Consider the following 9,609-nt stretch of genomic DNA (forward strand, 5'->3'; position numbering starts at 1 on the left):
TAACAATCAGTGAAGCTTTTTGAGCAGTGGATTGACATAGTTAAAGTTGTACTTTGATTTAAGAATATTAATTTGACAACTTCAATGAGTAAAGAAGAAATGCACTACACACTAAGGGTTAAATTGAATGAAATGTAAACTATATGTGTGTACACCTACATACGCACATATCTTCATACATACATATATATATATATATATCACATGAATATGCATGCATGAGTACATACTGTTCACATATACACATACTGTAGCAGCAAGCACCCCAGCGTTCCGAGGGTGGCTACCAACACAGGTTCTTAGATCTGATTTTCTGAAGGAAAGCAACTCAAAATGAGTTAACATTCTTACTTTAATCAATCAAATATATCATTTACCTTGTTCAGGGGAAAAAGATCAGCACCCCAAATGTCAGAGTATACAGAGGTTACAAGCAGAAATTATAAAAAGGCAGAGAAACAATCAGATCAAGAAGACAGGCCTCTAACTCTTTTGACTGTTACATCTATACCTAGTCATTTACCAAAGAGGGAAGCATCAACATCTGAATTTTTCAAAGCCAGGGGGCTCTCAACGGCTGCCAAGAGTCTTGTCTGGTCAAATAAAACACTTCTCAAAGTGAGCCCCAAAGCAAAGCCTCCCATCAGGGTTTATAAAGCCTTCTCCTGACTCAGAGAATGTAACAACCCTCTTGACCCACTGCCCAATCACAAAGCACCAAGGGGTGGGTGTTCCTGAAAAACAAGTCTCCCACCACAGGCTCTAAGTGCACTTAAGCCTAGGGGCAGGGAACATCTTAAATTTACATTTCTATTACACATACATATTTAAATACCCAGTACATATACATATACACATGCATATGAACATGTATACACATACATGTACATAATCTGTTTAGGTCTATGATTTATTTTATATAGTTAAAACTAAATGAAACAAAACAACAAGAACAACCACAAAACTAAAAAAAAAAAAAACAAACCCCCATCTACAATAGGTTGGCAACTATTCTATAACTCAAAGTCTTAGGGAACTGTCCAGGAGCACTTATAGGTTACATGACTTGCCAAGGTGATTTAGATAATATTTATAAGAGAAGTTTAGATGCCACAGAGTAGGTAGCAATGTCTTAACCATATATATATTGTAAGAGCCAGTAGGACCTCTTCCAGTCTTACCAACGGGAGTGCTAACATTCTCTCCTTTCACACAGTACCTCCTCATCCCCCCACTGATGTCATAGTTCTCTTTGAGAACAAAGGATAAACAACTTCCGTGAGTAGTAGTGTGGAACCAACTGGAACTAGCCATTTGGGCAACAGAGTTTCTCTCTCTCTCTCTCTCTCTCTCTCTCTCTCTCTCTCTCTCTCTCTGTCTCTGTCTCTGTCTCTCTTTCTTCTTTCTTTTTCTTTGCTTCCTTCCTCCCTTCTTCTCTTCCTTCCTGTCTTTATTTCTCTCTCCATAGGATATCATATCCTTACTTGTGCATACTCTGATGGAAGAAATGTGAAGTTTGATCACTGAAACCTCACAGGATATCTTGGGGTATGTGGGTTATATTTTCTTTTCTTAAGGATATATCTTACATCCAGATCAACATGGCTCTCATTGATTGCCCAGTAGGTCCTAGACCAAGCCCCACTTGATCATAGTTTGGGGCCTGATTGGCTCAGAGTGAATATAAATAATAATTGTTTCTGTTTTGACCAGAAACCCAGAAAGTCTTCCCCTCCCAGACCTATTTTTCTTTTAGCTAGGTGAAAATGTCCATTCTTTGCTTCATTTCTTAAGTAGCCTTAATCACTGAATGGGCATCACCTCAGTCAAACTGAGAACTGTTAAAGACCTTAGCTTTACAAGGTCAATGTTTCCCACTGCATATGGGATCATCTATAGTCATCCTGATCTATATTTTTCCACTGGCCCCAGATGGCCTCAGAGGAGAAAGCAAGGCTTATGACTCCATAGTCCTCCCTTCTTTAAATCCAATTCACATGCATGTCATGGCATCACCTTCCTGATGTCATGGTCCTCTTCTAGAATGAAGGACAAACAATAGCAACAGCAAATATGCCAACAAAACAAAACAGTACTGCCTTTCAAATGAAAGAAATGGAATAAAAGATACCATCAAGGACATGTATAACTGTAAAATGATTTGGCTAAACATGTAAGGAAACTGAAGGATACTAATATTTCAATATCATCCATACATACATATTTAAGGCCCAGAGAAATTCCTACATCCCATTACATATATTCTTTATGGAAGATTTATTGTAGAACATAGATATGAATAAGCTAAGAAGAAAAAGATGGGTTGCCCTCTACACTGGTGAATGAAATATACACAGCAAAACAAAATGAAGGCTCCATAAAAGTTTTGAACTTTAAGTATAAGATATAATTGCTACCACCACCATATTTTCATTTAAATATCAGAAATGAATTGCATTGGAACCCAATGAAACATTTTAATTTAAAGAAATACATATACAAAAAATGAAAATATAGAATGTTCTGAAAATATAGCATCATAAAAGTGTCATCACTTTTAATGAAAGAATACATATTATTTGATATACTTACTTTATACTCTCAATTAAAATGTCAAATGATTATATTTCAAGATTCAAAAATCCCGTCGCAGCGGGCGGCCAGGTAGCACAGTGAGTAAGACCACTGGCCCCAGTGTCAGGATAATCTGGGATTGAATCCGGGCTCAGACACTTAGCACCCACCCAGAAACACCTGGCCGTGTAACCTTGAGCAAGTTACTTAACCCCAATTGCTCTAAAAAAAAAAAAATCCCGTCACAGTAGCTTTGATTCTGATTACTTCATTTGGAAATCTTATTTTTCTTGTTTCAAAATGAAATTTGGTAAGTAAATAAAATACATTCAAATGAGGTTTTTTAATGATCCCAAATGCTGAAATCAACGTATATTTATAACTAAAAAATCCAATCTAGACTTTTTTTTTGGAAACTCAGGTTAATGTCTTCAAGTGAACATAGTCTATTTTTATTATAGTAATTATTTAAAAGCATTCTTGTTCTCAGTTTGTGGTCATGAAAATTATATAGTGTCTCTTTCAGTTTCCATTACTGTCACAGTGTGAATAAATCATTGGTGTGGTATATGTCTAAAATACTCCAACACTTAACAGATTCAGCAATAGGGGTAACTACATTGCCCATGAAGATAGCAATCTTCTAGGAATAAATATAGGGTTCCCTACTTTTGGGATAGGAATCCCTGGCCACAAATATATAACAAGAATATTTACAGATTCATATGTGCAACAAACATTGTCATTTGAATGTTTATTTAACTCTAATTTTCACATTTCTATTTTTATTTTAAATGTATGAGGATGTTATTGTGATTAAGGAAATGAAAATAATTATTTCAGAAGAGTTGTTTCATTCAAAATGACTACTTATAATTCTGGATTTTCTCAAAGACTAAAAAGAGTAAAACTATAATATGGGTTATTCCTAAAAAACTGATGAAATCAAAGTCTAGAATTTTTAGCTGACCTGATAAACTATCTGAAAGTCCAGCAATGTGATTTATCCATTGTTTAAATTTAAACAAATTTAGCATTTGTTTCTGTATGTGGCTTTCACTCTCTCACTTCTTTGAAGGGGAGAAGAAAATAGGGAGTAAGAAACTGGGTAGCTCTAAACCCAGAGAGTCCTTGACAATTTTCTGCAAAGGAAGCAAATGAACCAATGGTCATTAACCTTTTGTGTAATAGATCCCCTTGCTAATGTAAAAATAAAAGGAAGCCCATGAACCATTTCTCATAATTATATTCTGGTTTAAAAGAAAAAACAATAAGCACATAGAAATGGAAAAATATAGGATCCAATAAAGATCCCAAACTTGACACGCTACACTTAGGAGAAGAATTCATTTTAAAAATAGTGCTTTTTGGTGTATATTTGCACCTACTATGTCATTATGCTATCAAATGGTGTTAGTGAGGATAAAAATATATTCAAATAAAAAAAACTGTTTATAAATGGATGTTGACTTGGGCCAGTTTTACAATTTGAAATTAAACAAGGTGTTACATGGACCCCTTGACCATAAGTGAAACTCTTGACAAAATTGCTATTTAAGGTGAAAAAGAAATGGATATGTGAAAAAGACAGAGTGACACCTGAACATACTACTTAGTTGAAACATCTCATTTTCTCTAGGTTCCACAGAGATAGGAATATGGAATGGGAATTCTCTTTCAGGAAAAGAATTGCATTACAGACAAAATAAACAGAAACAGAAAGCCCCCTCTTTGTGGGTTTGTGAAGACTGTGTGTTTTCTAAAACAAGTACAGCAGAAAAGCCTCTGGAGCTTTAAGCTAAAAGAGTAATATTACAGTCAACTCTTCCTCCAAAAAAGAGCTACTATCTCAAATGGAAATTCTGGTCAGAATATGGACTTTCCCATCATTTATTTGCCCAGAAAATTTTTAGACTTTGACTTTACCCTATTTTTTAAAGGAATAATCACATATTTCACCTATTGATTTGAATTATAACACACAAAGTACCTTGAATTTTTGGCAGTCTTGTCTGAAACATCCATTGTGTTAGCAGAGAGGGGCTCCTAAGGAATAAATTCATAAAAATAACTATTCCTACTTGTAAATACTGGTTTGTTATTAGATGGTTAGAAATCAGTTCCTAATTAGATATAAAAATTAAGTAGCTAAGAAAAAGCCATCATACAATGGTCAAGATTCTGGGGATGAAATCTCCAAACTTAAGTAGTTTGTCCCTTAACCTATAGCCAAATATATTATCATTCCATATTCAAATCATTTCCATGAGGGTAATGCTCATAAAAAAAAAAAACAACTGTGAGCCATAGTTGTTGAAAAGTCAAAACCACTCCTACTTCATTGTAATAATTACATTTTTTTTATTATTTTATGTTATATTTATAATGATAGAACTCCAATAGGGAGTCATTTAGACTAAGTAGTCCTAATGACCATTAAACATGTAGGCCATGACAGAGTTTTATTTTACTTTCCACTGTTCTGAACAATTTTAACCCTCTGTAAATTAATTAATGCTCATGACTTCTGATTCAATAAAACTTCTGACTAACTACAGTGGACCATGAATCACTCCTTTTCTGCTTCCTTAGATAGTAAATTCAAACCAACTTCTTTTCTTTTTTTTTTTTTAAGCAATCGGGGTTAAGTAACTTGCTCAAGGTTACACGGCCCGTTATTTCTGGGTGTGGTACTGAGTGTCTGAGCCCAGGATTCGATCTCCAGGTCGTCCCAACACTGGAGCCGGTGCTTTTACTCGCTGAGCCACCTGGCCGCCCCTCAACTTCTTCTTTTTTTAATAAAAAAAAAAAATTGTATTTACTTAGAAGCATTCAGAATGTCAAAAAAACAGCTGCAACTTTTTTTTTTTTTTGCAATTACAGAGTGGTATTCAGTTAACAGAACAACAATTATTTCATATGCTGCATCAAAGACAACTGAAGATGAAAATGAACTACATCCCCATATATAACTAATTTGTGCTGTGCACCAACAAGAACCTGCTTTAAATTTCCATGCCAATTTACAACCCCTATACTGTACCAGGCAAGGTTAGCGGCTATTGAAAATACCACTAAAGGACAGGGCTATCTAAAGACACATTCGGTAGTGTGTTAACTATACAAAAAAAGACACTGTACAGTGTAAAAACAAATCTTACACAGCCTTACATTTCAATTTTTTTTTTCTTTAAAAGGAGTGAGTTGTGTACAGGGGGGTTAATTGCTTTATAGACAAGAAAAAAAACTGCTCTAGAACCAACTTATTCCTCGTCATCATCATCTTCTTCTTCATCTTCCTCCTCCTCCTTCTTTTTCTTGCTCTTCTCAGCCTTGACAACTCCTCCCTTTTTACCCACATCAGGTTTTCCTTTAGCCCGGTATGCTTTCCATACTTTTCCTTCAGTTTAGCTGCCTTCTTTTCATAAGGTTGCTTGTCATCTGCAGCAGTATTATTCCAAATTTCTCCCAATTTTTTTTTGCCACATCTCCAATAGAAAGACCAGGATGCTCCCCTTTGATTTTTGGACGATACTCAGAACAGAATAAGAAAAACGTCGAAGGAGGCCTCTTCAGTGCATTGGGATCCTTAAACTTCTTTTTTGTTTCTCCTTTAGGTGGTATGTAGGTTTTCATTTCTCTTTCATAACGAACCTTATCAGCTTTAGCCATGTCCTCAAATTTCCCTTTCTCTTTAGCAGACATTGTCTTCCACCTTTCTGAGCATTTTTTAGAAAATTCTGAGAAGTTCACAGAAGCATCTGGGTGCTGCTTCTTGTGTTCCTCTCGGCAGGTTTGCACGAAGAAGGCATATGAAGACATTTTCCCTCTCGGCTTCTTAGGATCACCTTTGCCCATTTTGATTACTTTCCCTCAGCGCCGCACAGAGTAGCCCAGTGCCCGTCCGGCTCTTACATGCCCCAGCGCTGTCTCTATGGAGCTCAATGTACTGCAAATGGCTGTGAGAGCGCGAGCCAGACGCAGCCTCTCAAACCAAGTTCTGATTTCTTATCTCAACAGAGAAATTCGTCCCATCTAAGCCTAGTATTGCTAAGTGTCTCTGAAAATTTATCCACTATATCAAAAGCTGACAATGCCTCCTTCTACATCTTTCACCAATTACTTTTCTTTATCAAGCCTATTTTTAAGGTATAAAATTTCCCAGTTCAACCCTAGTTTTGAGAATGGATTTTCCTCACCTTTCCTCTATCCCCCTGGATCTGGATGAGTTTTTCACATCCACAGGGGTGAACTTCTGTCTATATTACCATGATATTACCATATCACAGTGTAATAAACTTTCTTTTTTTTTGTAAGATTGCTGAACCATGTAATAGTTTTGTTTGTACTAACTTCCTGAGTATCAATTTCCAATAAATCCTGAATGCAGACTTTTGTTTTAATTAGAATCATGATGTCAAATAAAGTAACCATGATGAGATGTCAGTATAGGTCATTACTGAAAGTGTGACTGTCTAGAAAAGTTGATATTGAAGTCTTTCTTATTTGTGAAATAGCTATATTTCTAAGAAATAAGCATTGCCATGGTCTGAATTCAAATAATAGAGAAAATTATTTAATGTCATTATACTGAATTAAACATTTTGAATGTTTTTATAAGGCTTAAAAGGAAAAATAAAACAAAAATAAGGTACTCCTTCATCAAGTCCTTTAAGTAATTTCACTTAGAAATTGTTTGAACTTGAGAGATAGGGATAGGAGAGAGCTTTAGCAGAACCCAAGGAAATGGCAGACATAAACTGCATCAAACTGAATTTTGAGAGACAAATCCAAGAAAAAGATTCAGAAAGAGCCAGTAAATGCTCCCACATTTCTTTCATTTTCCAAGTTCTACTTTCCTAAGGGAAATATAGTCATAAAATTTATCATGGTGTTTTGATCTAGAACTGGAAGGGTCTTCAGAGGCTATTTAGTCCAGCTCCATTTTAACATAGATAAAGAAGGTGAGACCCAGAGAGTATAAATAGTTAATAGACAATAATCATTTGTGAAGCACATACTATGTACTACAGTATCTCTATACTATAAGCACAAATAAAGGCCAAATAATCATTACTCTTAAGTTCCCCCAGTCTAATTGGGTAAATGATTTCCCCAAAGTCACAGAGATAGTCATAAAATCTCAGACTTCAGATTGATCGCTATCTCCACTAATCCCATACTGATTTCTAATTGAGAAGTCGCACAGTCATAGTGATTTTGACTCCAACTTTTGCAGCTAAACTTTTCAATTTGGAAAGAAAAAAGCAGTTCATAATTAAAAAGAGTTTGAGGATGTAGATTTATCAATTGGCAATATTTGACACTGAACTCAAAGAAAGTATTATTTTAAAATCATGGTAAAGTAGTATCCAAATGTTATAATAACCCCACTGAAACCAATTTCTCACTCACATTGGTCTGTTATGTTAGATTCCAAGTGGAATAATAGTAATTATATACATGGTATTATAGGGGTCACCCAGCAGATTTGGGGTTTCCATATTATTACTCACACCAGCTCCCATCCAGTGTATTCCCAAATATCAATCAAGTATTGTATGTAAATTAGCTTTTCCAGAAGAAGTATTTGCTGAAAACGTATGGTATAAGGATAGAAATAGCAAAACAATTCCCTAAATCTGGGACATATTCTTCCTTGTGTGCACAAGTGCACATAAATATAATGTAACTGAGGTAAATAGGCTCAAACATTGTAAAGCCAAGCAGGAGCAGCTTTCTAGAGGATTGCTGCTGTGAAGAGCATCAAGAATCTGATTACATAGTATAGTAAACTCTCTATTCAGCAGTAGACTAGAGCAAAACATTCACAGAAGTCAAGTACAGAATTCACAATGGTATGACATAACAACTTATCACCAAAGTGGTCACGTAGTTTTAAGCAAAAGATATCATTCAGTTAGAACTTAACTCAGTCATCCTTAAGGAGGCAGACAAAGTACAATCATCCAGTAAGTCTTTAACTCAATCATCCTAAAGGAGCCAAGACACAGTAATGGGCACAAAATGCAAAAGTCAGAGTTCTCCACCCCTCGGTCACATTGTCTTAATCTCTCAGTCAAAAAGCCTTCTTACTTCCTAATTGGAGATTACTTTGCAATCATCTTTAATTCAATCATCCTGAAGAGTACAGGATACAGAGTACAAAGTCTTCCCACCCCTAGGCCACAGTAAGTCATGATATTCTCAGTTTGCTTTAAAAACCCAAGGAGAGGTCTTTTCATCTTGACTTGAGGCTGGATCTCAGCTTCCATGGTTCCTCTTCCATGGTCCCAACTCTTGCCCAAATGCTACCTGGATTCAAGGGCAGGCAGCTGTCAGTTCCTTGTCTGGCTCCTTGTGCAGTTCTTCATCCAGTTCTTTGTCCAGTTCCCATTCCAATTCCATATTGAAACTCACAGTGTCTAGTACACCTAGAGTCCTTCACAGTTTCTGTTCCTGGGAAGACAAAGTTTAACATAGTCACAATAACATTTATGCACATTGCCAGCACCATCACCAATTCACTTTCTATTTGTGAAATCAACACAAACCCAAAAACAAGGTCTGACAAATCAACAGTATCATCCAAGGACCTCTGAAAAGATCAATAAGACCCTCCTCCAGGACTTATGTAAACATACAACAAGAAAATCTTCTGTCAGGGCCTCTCGACCAGCAGTAATTTCCCAGGGCTTCTGTAACAACAGCAACATCCTGTATCAACAGACAAATCTGACAAAGTAACATCAAAAGAAACAGACAAAGTACAAGCATTTTATCCTCACAATTTTGGGAGATATGTACTATTATTATCCCCTTTTCAAGATTAGGAAGGCAAGGCAGGCAGAGGTTAAATGACTTATGTAGGGTCACAGAGCTCATAACTGTCTGAAGGTAAAGACTGTATTGTAAATTAGATTTTCTTTACTCTTTGTTAAGAACTATCTGCTTTGCAATCTAGTTACCTTTACTAGATGGGACTTGGCCACATATGTAGAAAAAGAACAAAACCAAAAATATGTGCACCTTGGA

The 9,609-nt window shown here is 35.9% G+C and overlaps 1 non-coding gene and 1 pseudogene across 1 annotated transcript; both read right to left on the minus strand.

Annotated features, from left to right (window-relative positions):
* Window positions 1-1,090: 1,090 nt before the first annotated feature.
* On the minus strand, window positions 1,091-1,219 carry LOC138175228 (U6atac minor spliceosomal RNA). Its single transcript, XR_011171946.1, has one exon. It is a non-coding gene; the product is annotated as a U6atac minor spliceosomal RNA (small nuclear RNA).
* A 4,614-nt stretch (window positions 1,220-5,833) lies between these two features.
* Window positions 5,834-6,559, minus strand: LOC138175043 (high mobility group protein B1 pseudogene; annotated as a pseudogene).
* Window positions 6,560-9,609: the final 3,050 nt, after the last annotated feature.

The sequence above is a fragment of the Petaurus breviceps genome, unplaced genomic scaffold, assembly GCF_028583685.1.
Source record: "Petaurus breviceps papuanus isolate PSGF00001 unplaced genomic scaffold, PetGlider_PUasm1.0 76, whole genome shotgun sequence".
Classification (NCBI taxonomy): Eukaryota; Metazoa; Chordata; class Mammalia; order Diprotodontia; family Petauridae; genus Petaurus; species Petaurus breviceps.